This window comes from Phyllostomus discolor, chromosome 3 (genome assembly GCF_004126475.2).
Source record: "Phyllostomus discolor isolate MPI-MPIP mPhyDis1 chromosome 3, mPhyDis1.pri.v3, whole genome shotgun sequence".
Taxonomy (NCBI): domain Eukaryota; kingdom Metazoa; phylum Chordata; class Mammalia; order Chiroptera; family Phyllostomidae; genus Phyllostomus; species Phyllostomus discolor.
The window spans coordinates 160,964,856-160,979,025 of NC_040905.2; the positions used below are offsets into that span (position 1 = coordinate 160,964,856).

General features: G+C 36.0%; 1 protein-coding gene across 3 annotated transcripts in view; it reads left to right on the forward strand.

The window, feature by feature from the left end:
* KIAA2026 (KIAA2026 ortholog) overlaps positions 1–14,170 on the forward strand; it is a 137,479-nt gene that overhangs the window by 47,566 nt on the left and 75,743 nt on the right. The window lies entirely within an intron of this gene.

A 14,170-nucleotide genomic window follows, 5' to 3' on the forward strand; every position in this document is an offset into this window, starting at 1 on the left:
TGGTGCTCAATTAGTGTTACCTTTTAGGGTATGGGAGTATGGACTGGTGGCACTTACATTTTACTTATAACAAAAGAGACTAGGGCCCAAACAGGTAAGTGAGTACTCAGAAAGACTGGTGATTTTTATACTAAATCAAATCTCTATGTTAGGAGTGATTGCTAATATAATAGGGAACCGCTAATTCTAATAGAAGGCAATTTATAATATCTTATTACTCCATTCTTAGTAATAAATGTAGCATGCTTTCATGGTTGTAGGATTAACACTCAACCTTGAGACTTTCTGCCAGCACACTTTTTATAGTGGTGATCATTTGGGAACCTACTAGTGTGTAATAGGTTGGGATGGTGAGAAATTAAAGAAGAGGAGGGCTTGTAGGAAGAACACTATACTAGTCTAGACCTCCACTACTGGTGTCCAGAAATAGGGAGAAGTCAGATGGTTAGGAACAATCAACAGGACTTAGTATCTTGTTTGATATAGGGGAAACAAGGAAGAAACATAGATGAATCAGCACACCGTTGTAATAATAGTCATAGTAGCAACAAGAAGTTTTAAAAAAGAGTGGTTAACATTTATTGGGCATGGCTATTTTTGCCAGGTTTAGCTCTAAGTACCTTATATGTATTCAACATGTATTCTGAGGCACAGAGAGATTAAGTTATTTACCTAACTAAGGTCAGGCAGTTTTTGAGCTGTGGTCAAGATTTGAACATAGGCAGTTTGGCTCTAAGCTTATGCTCTAAAGTAATATGCTATCCTTGTAACTTGTAAAGTGATAGAACCAGCAAAGAACATAGAGCTTGAGTCCATGATGTGGGAAAAGATCAGTGAACTTCAATTTTTAATGAGTTTGAAGTTATGATAGAAACATTAAAGCATCCAACTAGCAATGACTAGTAGGAAACTAGAAATATAACTGAATCTTTTTCTTCTCTCCAGTTTTACATATATTTGTATGTGTCCACAGGTAAATAAGACATAGGGGAAAGTCCTTCTTTAAATATCTTAGTAACTATGATCATTAAATGAAATATGAATTAAGCTTTTTCTTTGGGTATAGTTTACTTTTTCTTTCAATTCTATATATTTTACCAATGGAGTAAAGAATAAATAAAACTATAATGAAGGCCTGTGTACCTACTACCTAGTAATTTTTAAAGAAATTAAATATAGGTATAATCAAGCTTCCCTGTATTCTCTGTCCCCAAAAGAAAGTACTATCCTGATTTTATTATTGAAATTTTTATTTTTATTGTCTATGCTGTTACAGTTATTCCTACTTTTTCTCCACCCAGTCTCACCCTCTCCCCACCCCAAACCAACCCCTATAGTGTTTTCCATATCAATGGGTTGTGCATAAATGTTCTTTGGTTAAGCCCTTCACCATCTTTCATCCTGTTCCCTACCCTTCCTTTTCAGCAGCTTTCATTCTGTTTTATGTATCTAAGCTTTCCTTACTCTTTTCTTTGTTGGTTTATTGTGTTCATTAGATTCCACATGTAAGTGAGACTGTTTGGTATTTATTTTTCACTGACTAGCCTAATTCACTTAGCATAATTTTCTCCAGGTCCATCCATGCTGTTGCAAAATGTATGAGTTTCTCCTTTTTACCTACTGCATAGTATTCCATTATTAATTTTAACTATTCTTTTATATACTTTGCTAGATATAAATGCATCGCATATATTTTTTCCCAGTCTGTGTCCTACCTTTTCATTTTCAATGTTTCTTAAAAAGATTGTATTTCTTTTTTTAAAGATTTTATTTATTTTTAGATTAGGGGAGTAAGGGAGAAAGAGAGGGAAAGAAACACTGATGTGTGAGAGAAACATCTATTAGTTGCCTGTCATACACCCCTAGGCAGGGACCTGACCCACAATCCAGGCATGTGCCCTGACAAGGAATCAAACCAGGGGCCTTCAAGATTTTGGGATACCCAATACAGTGAGTCATATCAGTCAGGGCTTCAGTGTTTTTTGATGAAAAGAAAATAATACTTTTGAGTTCAATTTTATTTAATGTTCTGTGCTTTTAGTGACCTAAGAAATCTTATCTTAACCCAACCAAGGTTATGAAAAGTTTCTCCTTTTTTTCCCAGAAATTTCTAAGTTTTACTTTTTCTGGTTGGATCTATGATCTTTTTCAAAATAATTTTGTATGTTATTTGAGGTAAGGTTATAAAAATAAACCACTTATAAGTTTAAACTTATAAACTTTTATTGGTTTATTTTTCTTTCATATGAATAAATAGTTCAAGTATCATTTGTTAAAAAAACATTCTTTAATCACTGTATTACTTTGGCATCTTTGTTGAATATCAGTTGAACATATATTTATGTGTCTTTCTGGATTTTCTCTTCTGTCCATTTATCTGTAGGCCAATACTGTATTGACTTGATTACTATAGCTTTATATAGTAAGCCTTGAAATTTGGTAAATGAGTCTTCCAACTATGTATTTTGTTTTCTGTTTTGGTTTCCTTTTTTTTTTTTCCCCAAAAATTGTTAGGCTGTACTAAGATCTTTGTTTTTTTTGTTTGACTTTAGAATCATATTGTTAATTCTTTCAGAAAAACAAAAGCCTAAGGGAGTTTCGATTGAGATTACATGGAACTTATCAATCAATTTTTAGATAAATTTTTTATTTCTCTCAGCAGTATTTTTTAGTTTTCAGTGTTGTATACATTTTCCACATACTTGGTTAACTTTATCACTACATGTTTCATGTTTTTGATGTAAATTACTTTTTAAATTCAGTATAATTTTTTTGTTACTACTACATAGAAATACAATTGAATTTGGTATAGTGAAAATCAGAATACTACTCTATTTCTGCTCTGAGTTTGAAATATTTTACTTCATATAGTGAAACTTTGGTATTGGATGTATACATATTAATGATTCTTAGGGGGTTTTTTGATGGGTTGACTTATTGTGAGTGTTCCTTTTTAATTTCTGATAATATTTCTTACATTTTTAATATTGCATGTTATCTTCACCATTGGCTTATTAGCTATATATCATTTTTGAAAATTATTTTTAGTGGCTTCTTTGGGGTTTTATAAGATGTGCCTAAGTTTTCACAGTTAACTTCAAATGTAATCTGTATACCTCTTCCCACTCTTTGTGTTACTTTTGTCATACGTTTTACTTCTACATGTATTATAAACCTCAATACACTGCTATTATGTGTGCTTTAAATAGTTATCTTTTCAAGAAACTTAAGAAAAAAGTATATGATACTGATCTGTACATTTATCTTTCCCAGGATGCTATCTGCTGTCATTTCCTACTGCCTAAAGAACTTCCTTTAACATTTCTCATAATATAAGTCTGCCAGTGATGAATTCTGAGCTTTTATTTTGCTTTATGTTTTGAAGGAGAATGATTTTGCTTTGACAGGTTTTTGGAGGGTTTATTTTTAGCTTTATTTTTTCCCTGTGAGCACTGTAGTATGACATGTTTTATTTGTTTTATTTTTTTACAATAGTTTTTGAAAGCAAGTCTGCTGTTCTCTTATCTTTGTTTCTTTTTTTAAGATTGTATTTATTTGTTTGATTATTTGTTTATTTATAGAGGAGGAGGGAGGAAGAGAGGGAGAGAAATATTAATGTATGGTTGCGTCTCATGCATCCCCTACCAGGGACCTGGTCCAAAACCCAGGCATGTGTCCTGACAGGGAATCAAACTGATGACACTTTGGTTCGAAGCCTGCACTCAATCCACTGAGCTATACAAGCCAGGTCTTTGTTTCTTTATACATAATATATTTTATTTCTCTGACTGCTTTTAAGATTTGTTACTTATCACTAGTTTTAAACAATTTAATTGTAATGTGGCTTTAGTGTGGGATTGTGTTTTTATGTATGTTGATTATTTTGCTTGGAGTTAATGGTACCAAGGAGAGAGTTACAAAGACCTGTATTGAGACATACCTTCTTTTGAAGGACTGAGCTCAAGCAACCTCATAGAGAGTAAACCAGTGTAATAAATACTTTAACCCTCTGAGCAGTTACCAGGGCTTCCTTAACTGAATCCAAGAGAAGCCATTGAATGAGGTTCCCTGTTGATACAGATAAACTGTATAGTGACAGGTAGAGCATAAATCTAGATGCAAACAAGATATTCAGTATAGATATCTTCACATTGATTACATCTAAAATTAACTGTGAAAACATGACCTTTCCTCCTGAAATTTGGTCTTACTATAATACTCCCTGTCTTGGTGAGTGGCACCATTGTCTGTTGGATTACGCAAGTTAGGAACTTGGGATTCATTCATGATGCCTTCTTTTCTCTCACATAAAAATTGAATCCATCCCCAAATCTTCACAGTTTTATTTCCTAATTCTCTCTTGAATCTGCCCACTTCCCTCTCTGCCTCCATCCAGTTCCTTCATCTCTCACTTAGACTGCTGTTATTTTCTCTTAATCGGTTTAAGTGACCCTGCTTGCCTCATTCTAATCTATTTTTCTCATTAAAGGTAAGATGAACTTTTCCAAATGCAAATTTGATCACACCACTTACCTATTTCATTACTTCCTATCTCTCCAAAGCAATGCAAGTACAATTCACCCTTGAACAACATGTAAGTACGCTACACATGGTCAGAAATTCATATGTAACTTTTGACTCACCCAAAATTTAACTACAGATAGTCTACTGTTGACCAGATGCGTTACCAATAAGTTGAACAGTCAGTTAACACATATTTTATATGTTGTATGTAATGTATACTGTATTCTTATAATATAGCAAGCTAGAGAAAAAATCATAAGAGAAAACATTTTAAATGCTGTACTGTATTTATCGATATTGTAGGTTGGCATAGTCTGTTTATAAAATGTCTTGTCTGTCAGTACCTACATCTATATTGTCTTACATGATACAAAACACTTGTAGGTGTTATACATATCCCTAACACTAGACAAGTGTTAATGTGATAATGTAAAAAAGAAATTCATATTTACTTACAGGTATTAGAGTTCATACATTGATAACAAAGAAGCAGCAGTATGATTTTTTTATGGTAGCTAAGTGTAATTGATATAATTGCTTCATGATACTAACAAATCTCTAGCAGACAAATACCATATGATCTCACCTATAAGAGGAACCCAATGAATAAGACAAACAAAAAGCAAAATAGAACCAGAGGCATGGAAACAAGGAACAGACTAACAGTGACCAGAGGGGAGGAAGGAGGAGTATAAAGAGGAAAGGAAGGGGAGGGTTTAATCAAGGAACAAGTATAAATGACCCATGGACATGGACAACAGGTGGGGATTGACTGGGAGTAGGGCATGGGCAGTGTAGGGAAGAGCAACAAGGGAGCATTGGGACAACTGTAATAGAACAACAGTAAAAAATGAAGGAAGGAAAAAGGTCAAGATGGAAAGCAGGCAGTGAGGGAGGGAGGAAAGAAAGAAATCTCAAGAAAATTTTCCTGTATTTGTATTGAAAAACATTTGCATGTAAGTGGACCCACACACTTCAAACCTTGTTCAACTGCATGCACAAAAACTTTAATGGTTGAATATAACTTTTTTTAAAGGACAGAGAGGGAGGGACAGAGGGAGAGAGAGAGATGTGAGAGAGAAACAGCGATTGGTTACCTCCTGTATATGCCCCAAATGGGGATCAAACCTGCAACCTAGGCATGTGCCCTGACTGGAGACCTTTTTGGTGTACAGGATGGTGCTCCAACCAACCTAGCCACCTGCATAGGACTGAATATAATTCATAAGACCCTGCTTTCACTTTTTGGCCTCACCTTATCTCTCTAACCTCATATCTTTCTTTCCCTCATTTTTTTGTTATCCTAGCTGTTGTGGCCTTTTTCTTCCCTCTTCAGTGCCAAGAGATAAGGTTAAGTTTATGTACATCCATATTTAGACTTCACATAAAAACACATGTAAAATGTATCAAGAATGGTGGAGCTTTTCTTTTAGCCTGTGTTTTCTAAATTTTCTAAAATATGGATGCTTTTCTTTTATAATTGAATATATAAGAAGTATTAAAATTTGTAGTGTGACACATAGCTAATGCAACAGGCAGTTTTTGAAATGTCTTTTGAGTCTATCCCAAGATTTATTTTGAGTCCTCAAAAGAAAAATGTGACATTTAGGCAGCAACATGTAGTATGATACATGGGACTGCTAAATAAAGCCTCCTTTCCCTCTGTACAGTTTCCTTACCATCTATCAAGGTACCTAAAATCCTATCAGTCTGTCAATTCTGTTGATCTAGTACCCTTCTAAGAGTTAGTTAGAGACTAGCAGAGATTATTGATAATGTAAAATTGGGCCTAGAAAGGGACTTTGAAATCATCATAAAGAAAGGCCATATTGAAAGATGGGGAAGCTTGCAAAATCATTTGATTACTATAGTTGTGCTTTAGCCCTGGGCATAGACTTGAGTATGACTTGGTAGTTTTGCCATGTTCGGGTAAATGCTGATAGCACGGTAGGCATTCCTGAGGCTGATTGGTATGGAGAGGCACTATTTAATTAGGAGCCAGCAACATTACAAGTCAAAGTTCTGGGAAAATTGAGTGAAAGGGTTAGTTAATTTAAGTTGCTAAAGTAGCCTTGAAGCTACTTACAACAACACTGCATTTTGTTTATAATGGTGACCTTAAGACATTAAGGAAAGATTAAGTAATATTTTATATAGTTTGTTTAATAAGTACAAAAGTACGTAATACATTTTAGATAGTTCTTACAAACTGTACAGTTGGTTATAATTGGAAGGTAGCTCTCATAAAGAAAATTTTTGTTAATCTGCCCTGGCTGGTGTGGCTCATTGAATTGAGCACCAGTCTGAGAACTAAAAGATCACTGGTTTGATTACCTGTCAGGGCATATTCCTGGAACGTGCAAGAGGCAACAAGAGGCAACTGATCAATGTATCTCTCCCTTACCCCCTCTCTTCCCTTCTCTCTAAAAACAAATAAATAAAATCTTTAAAAAGAAAATTTCTGGAATATGACATGATTAGGTAGCAGTTTTGATCATTAAAGTCTACTTTAGCAGTATTAAAAATATTGGATCTGTTCATTATTCTTTTTTGCAGAACTGTTTGGATTAACAGAAATAACATGTTTTTTATACTCTTGTTTCATATATTCATATAAACTTAATTGGGAGTTTATTGATTTGATAATCATGAGTTAAAAGTGTTTTGTGAAATAAAGCTATGACTTATGATTTATATTCAAATTCCCTATAACATTAAATTACAGTGACTTAATGAAGTAAACATTCATCATTTGTGACCCAGCATTTTTGAGCACCTTCCCTACATTTTAGCAATTTCTGATATTATAAGACCTGACTTCCCAAAATTAATGCCAGAAAATTTATATACTTATACCCACTTACAGCTTAAGCTAGAGGTATGTGGTCAATCATATACTTCACACTTGAAGTTGCACAGGAACAACATGAGGTGTGAGCAAGGGAGGTTATCTTTTGGCACAAGTGGTGGGGAGCTTCTGATTGCTCTAGGTTTCTAGTATCAGAGGTCCCAAGTAATGGTGGCAGTCTAGTTTTTTTTTGTTTGTTTGTTTGTTTTTAATCATTGTTCAAGTACAGTTGGCAGTCTAGTTTTTCCTGGAAAAGATTTCATTGTGTGGTTGGGATTTATAGTTTCATGTAAATAAGTAAGCTTCCTACTAATCTTTAAATAAATTCTTTTTCTGCTTTAACTAATCAGACAAGATTTTTTTTGTTGTTAACAAGTAAGAAGCTTGACTGAATATTTAACATGACTGGTTGGTTTTTCTAAAATACAGTATATTATATATTACTCATTTTAGAAAAGGTAAATAAATGTGTTGCTTTCTTTTTTCATGTTATTAATTTGCATGCATTGTATTGGTTCCTGAATTAATGGATTATTTTGGATTAAAACTATTATGTATGTTTTGTAAACTCTTAAAGGGTAGAATGCATGCTTTCACCATTCTACCCTTTGTACCCTCAAAGGCTTCTAAAGAAAGGTGATAGCCTTACTTTAACCCACTTTTAAGCCTATGACTGAGAAACATTTACCTTTAACTTGAAGCAATTCCTTCTAGTAATTATTTCCACATTTCTAAATATTGTACACGCTTATGTTGCTATTTCTTGCTTTGTCAGCTTGGCATTATCTGTTGACATTCATCAGTAAATGATGAAGATTTCAGTTCTCTTACAATGAAATTTAGAACTTATATGCTCAATTTCTGTTCTTAATTTTTATGTCTTCTAGCTTATTGTTGTAGATTAATAATTTAATTGTCTCATTTTTATCCCCAAACTAGGCATTATTATTACTGTCTTTTCGTAATGTTTATCTACCCACGTGATTAACAATTAAGTTGTTTCCCAGTCCTTTCTGCATCTTAGAACTTCTTTCTGTGATCATTTTATTCTTCCTGGATGAAGTATATACTATAGAAATTTGGATAGTTTTTATTACTGTCTTCAGGCTCACTAATCTTTATTCTGCCACATCTAATTTATAATTAGTCCCATGCAGTATATTTTCACTTCAGACATTGTAGTTTTCCTATCTGAAAATTTGATTTAGGCCTTGGTCAAGTGGCTTGTTTGGAGTGCACCAAAAGGTTGCAAGTTCAGTTCCTGGTCAGAGCACATACTTAGGTTGAGGGTTTGATCCCTAGTCTGTCATGTATGTCAAGGCGCATATGGGAGGCAACCAATCAATGTTTCTCACATTGGAATTTCTCTCTCTCTGTCTCTCTCTCTCTCTCTGTCTCTGTCTCTCTCTGTCTCTCTCTCTCTTCCTCTCTCTTTCCCTATCTCCCCTTTCCTCTCTAAAATCAGTACACATATCCTTAGGTGAGGATTGATTTGGGTCTATTTTATATTTTTTATGTTTCTGTTTAACTTTTTGGCCATATGGATTGCAGTTTCAGTGACTACTTTAATGGCCTTATTTGCTAATCTAGCATTTGTTTCATTACTGGGTCCATTTTCATTGATTGGTTTTTCTCCTCATTATGACACATGAGTTTCTGCTTCCCTATACACCTGGTAGTTCTGGTTTGGATGTCAAACATTTTTTTATCTTGGTGGGTGCCAGGTAGTTATACATTCCCATCAATCTTCTTGAGCTTTCTTCTGAAATGTAGTTGTTACTTGCAAACAATTTGATCATTTTGAATATTTTATGATTTGTTACTTGGGTACAGAGCAGTGCTCTGCTCAATCTAGGACTAATTATTCTCTGCAACCAAGGCACAACCTTCCTAAATATTTTACCCAAATTCCCATGCATTATGACTTTTTCCAGTATGGCTGGTAAGAGTAAATACTATGTTTTCTAATCTTATGAATGTGTTTCTTCCATGTAGCCATGGGTTGTTTTTTACATGCATGTACTAATTAGTAAGCTGAATATTCGAGAGGGGCTATCAGTACATCTTAAGTGTTCTCACTTTACACAGCACTCTAGTCTTTGGTACTGTGTTCTGCAGACTCTAGCTGCCTTTGTATCTCAACTCAGGAGGTGTGCTGGGCTCTCCTGGCATTTCCCTCATTCTCTCCCTCCCTGCTGATAACCCTGCACGTGATCTCCATTTCTGTGATACTGTTCCTGTTCTAGTTGTTTGCTTATTTTTGTTATTGTTTTTGTTTTTTAGATGCCGTTGTTGATAGTTGTGTCTTTGTTGTCATTTTACTGTTCATAGTTTAGATCTTCTTTTTCTTAGATAAGTATCTCTAACATTTCATACAATAAGGACTTGGCGATGATGAACTCCTTTAACTTGACCTTATCTGGGAAGCACTTTATCTGCCCTTCCATTCTAAATGACAGCTTTGCTGGATAAAGTAATGTTGGTTGTAGGTCTTTGCTTTTCATGACTTTGAACACATCTTTGCAGCCCCTTCTTGCCTGTAAGGTTTCTTTTGAGAAATCAGCTATGTGTCTTATGAGATCTCCTTGTTACATAACTGTCTCCTTTTTCTCTTGCTGCTTTTAAGATTCTCTCTTTATCTTTAATTTTGGGTAGTTTAATTATGCTGTGTCTTGGTGTGTTCCTCCTTGGGTCTAATTTCTAGGGGCTCTCTGAGCTTCCTACACTTGCATGTCTAGTTCCTTTACCAGATTGGAGAAGCTTTCCTTCATTATTTATTCAAATAAGTTTTTAACTTCTTACTCTTTCTCCTTTCCTTCTGGCATCCCTGTTATTTGGATGTTGGAACATTTAATGTTGTTCCAGGGGTTCCAAAGTCTCTCATCTTTTTTTAATATTTGTTTATTCATTCTGTTTAGGTTGGATGTTTATTTCTTCCTTTTGTTCCAAATCCTTTTTTTGAGTCCCAGTTTCCTTCCCTTCATTGTTTCCCTGTATATTTTTCTGTATTTAACTTTGTATAGCCCTCACTTCTTCCTTTAATTTGTGGCTATACTTAATGATTTCTGTGAGCTTCCTGATTACCAGTGTTTTGACCTCTGCATCTGATAGGTTGTCTCCTCCTCACTTAGTTCTTTTTCTGGAGTATTTATGTGTTCTATTTGGGCCATATTTCTTTGTCTTAGCGCACCTCTTACATTGTAAGGGGCAGAGGCTTAGGTATTCACCATGGCAGGACAACCCACTTCACTGGATTGTGGTGCTATATATGGGGCAGGGGTCAGAGAGGAAACAATGCCTCTTGCTTGGGTCTCACCCTGCTTTTAGTCACTTCCCTTGCTTCCTACAAGCAGATTGTACCCTTTTGGGTGCTGCTTCCTGGGTGTATGGGCTTGTGTGAGTTCTAGGATACTGAAGGCCCCTCCAACGGACTCTCCTGTGAGACTGGGAGTTTCCCTTGCCGCTGCAAACCCCGCAGGTTTTTACTATCAGAGGTTTTGAAATTCTAATTTCCTATGCTGGAACTCTGGATTGCGCGGTCTGTCTTGGTCCCAGTTGTTCCTTCCAGTTTATCTGCACAGGAATATGGTGTATCCCAGTGCACCAGCCACTACCTTGCCTGCCAGGTCTGTCACCACTACCTTGTCACACATCTTCAATGCCCCAGCTCCCCATCTCTGCCCCTCCTACCAGTCTGGAAGAATGTTTCTTCTTTAATGCCTTGGTTGTCAGACTTCCATACAATTTGATTTTCTGGTAGTTCTGATTGTTTTTGTTTTTGTTTTTCTTTTATTTTTTTAAAGATTTTATTTATTTATTTTTACAGAGAGGGGAAGGGTGGGATAAGGAGTGTGAAAAAAAAACTCAATGTATGGTTGCCTCTCATGTGCCCCCTACTGGGGTCCTGGCCTACAACTCAGGCATGTGCCCTGACTGAGTATCAGCAACCCTTTGGTTTGCAGGCCTACATCCACTGAGCCGCACCATCTAGAGCTTGTTTTGGTTTTCAAAGTGGTAGTTATCCTTCTTTTGTTGTGAGAGGAAGTGAAGCACAGCTACCTATGCCTCCATCTTGGCCAGAAGTCTGAGGTGAATTCTTGTAGTGAAGACTTTAATACCCCAGTTTTTCTGTGTGGAAAAGATTTTAAATTATATTGTTTATTTAATAGATACAGAAGTAATCTTATTTTCATTCTTTTTGTGTTTTATTATTTTTTTCATAAACTTGTATGTTTCTTTTAAGCTCTCTCTTGGCATAAAGTTGCTCATAATATCCTTACATCATTTATATGTATAGGATATGCCCATTTTCATTTCTGGTATTGGGGATGTGTGTGTGTGTGTGTGTGTGTGTGTGTGTTCTAGATTAATACTGCCAAGGGGCTTTCATTTTCATTAATGCTCATAAAGAACCAACTTTTGAATTCTATTAGTTTTCTATTGTATATTGTTTTCTAGCTCATTGATTTCTGCTCTTTATTTTCTTTTTAAATTTTCTTTTATCTTATTTTCCATCAGCATTTATTCCCCATACTCTCTTCCATTTCCATCATCCCCGACCCTGCAGTCATCACACTATTGCCCATGCCCATGAGTTCTTTTTCTTTTTATGCTCTTTATTGTCATCTTTCCATTTTTGCAGTTTGATTTGCTGTTTTTCTTATAATTTGTTTTCTTTTAACAAGCATATATTTTGATTTTCAACTTTTCCTTTTAACTAAGTATACTTTTTTAATCTATAAATTTCCCTCAAAATACAGCTTTGTCTGCATCTCACCACATTTGATTATTATATTATTTTTTCTTTTATGCTTCCATCTCTGCTAATTTGACTGTTATCAAGTCTATTATTTTAGTAGCTACTCTAGAAATTTTCACATGCATAATTAACTTATACAAGCCTAAAATTAGTATTTTTGCCCTCTTTCTCATTAATACAAGGACATTAGAACACTTAACTTGAATCACTTTTTGTCCAGCTTATTTGCTGTTTTTATAACATATTTTAATCTTATCTTGTTTTGGAGCCCACTACATACAAAGACACTTTTTTTAAGGGACCAAGCATAAGTTTTCCATTTGCAGACACTCCTCCTGGGCTCGGGCAATGGGGGGGCGGGTGGTACAGACTGGAAGCGCCTGGGGAGAGTCTAGAGTTGGAGGCATTGAGGAGAGAAGTGGGGCATTGGCTGCCAGGGATCTCATGTACAAGGTTATCACCTGACATCACAGCAGTCATTTTTCTTGAGAAGTGTAAGCTCCTCCCAAGGGAATCAGCCTGGGGAAAAGCAGTTACCCCACCCTTTGGGGTACCGTTTGCCTCACTGTCTGGAATCCACTCACCCTCCCGTGCATCTTAATCGATGCTGAAGACAGCAAAATCGGCACACTGAGGGAGTGTCAGAGACTGCCTTTGGGACATGGTCATTCTCTACACTTTTCCGGGAATAGGATTGGCATTTTCTCCTCATGGAGAGCTGATAGTAATGCCCTCCTGGATTCTGGCAGACCCAAACTCTGGACTCTGGAGGCCCCACCTGTCTGCCTACTAATGGCTTTACCCTGCTGGGTTCATGGAAATAATCTGAAAAAGATACAGACCTGTGCCTCTGGGTCAGAGGATCACACCCACCAACTTCCCTGAAGTCCAAACAATACCTTCTTCTCATGAGAGATCCAGAGATCCCAACCTCCTGAGTCTGCCAGAAGCCCTTTCAGAAATAGCCATTTCAAGTGACTAAGACTGACTGCTTGAGAGTAGGCAGAGGGAAGCAGAGGTAGATCCTGCTTAAGACATTTACTGACACACCCCATGCCTTCTGCTCATAAAAGAAAGCCTTGGAGTGCAGCTTGGCCTGTCTTGTGTGTGCTGCTCAGCCAGGTGGAGACAGCCACAGGTTGTGGATCATTTATAGTTTCAAATAGGCTACTGAGGGCCACAGGTGGACAGCATCTGACATTTGCTTACACCAGTTTCGGACAATATCAGTGCAATATCCAAAGGGAGAGATCTCAGCAGGAAGGCACTTAGTTCTTTTCATTATTTTCATTACTTTTTCTATTGCATAGCTTTTTAATTTACTTTTATAATGTTTTTCCTATTTTTTCTTTATATCTCTTATTTTACTCTCTTTTCTTAATTTATTTCTTCTCCTCTCCTTATTTTTTCTTTCTCTTTGTTCTTTTTTCCAATTTTTTCTTTCTAGTCCTTATTTTCATTGTTTTTCTTCCTTCTTTCCTTTCATTTCCTACTTTTGTCTTTCCTTACTTTTGTCATCTTGTATTTTTTTCTCCTTTCATATTCTCTCTCTTTTGTTGTTTATGCTGTAGTTGGGGTTTATTACTTGTTTTTGTGTCGTTTTGTTCTGTCAGCACCTGTACAACAGCTTTCAAGATTTGGCTGGGGTTAAGCCTCTCAGTCAGCCAGCCAAGGGAGATCTCACCCACGAATGGGCCAACAGCAAACAAGACCCAGTTACATCAGGAGAGCCCACATAAACTTTCCCACAGGACATTCTTAGAGCATCCAACTCGAGATCAAGGAAACTGTCCTACTGGCTCCCACAGGACTTTTACCATATAAGGCCACCCCACAAAGACTGGGAGTCAAAGTAGATCTAATACATAGAAACAAACACAAAGAGACAATTAAACAGGGAGACAAAGAAACAACCCCCTAATCAAAGAAAGGAGGAACCTCCACAAAAGGAGCCAGATGAAATGGAGGCAAGCAGTTTATCAGACATAGAGTTCAAAGTAATGGTTATAAGGATGCACAAGGATCTTAGTGATAAATAC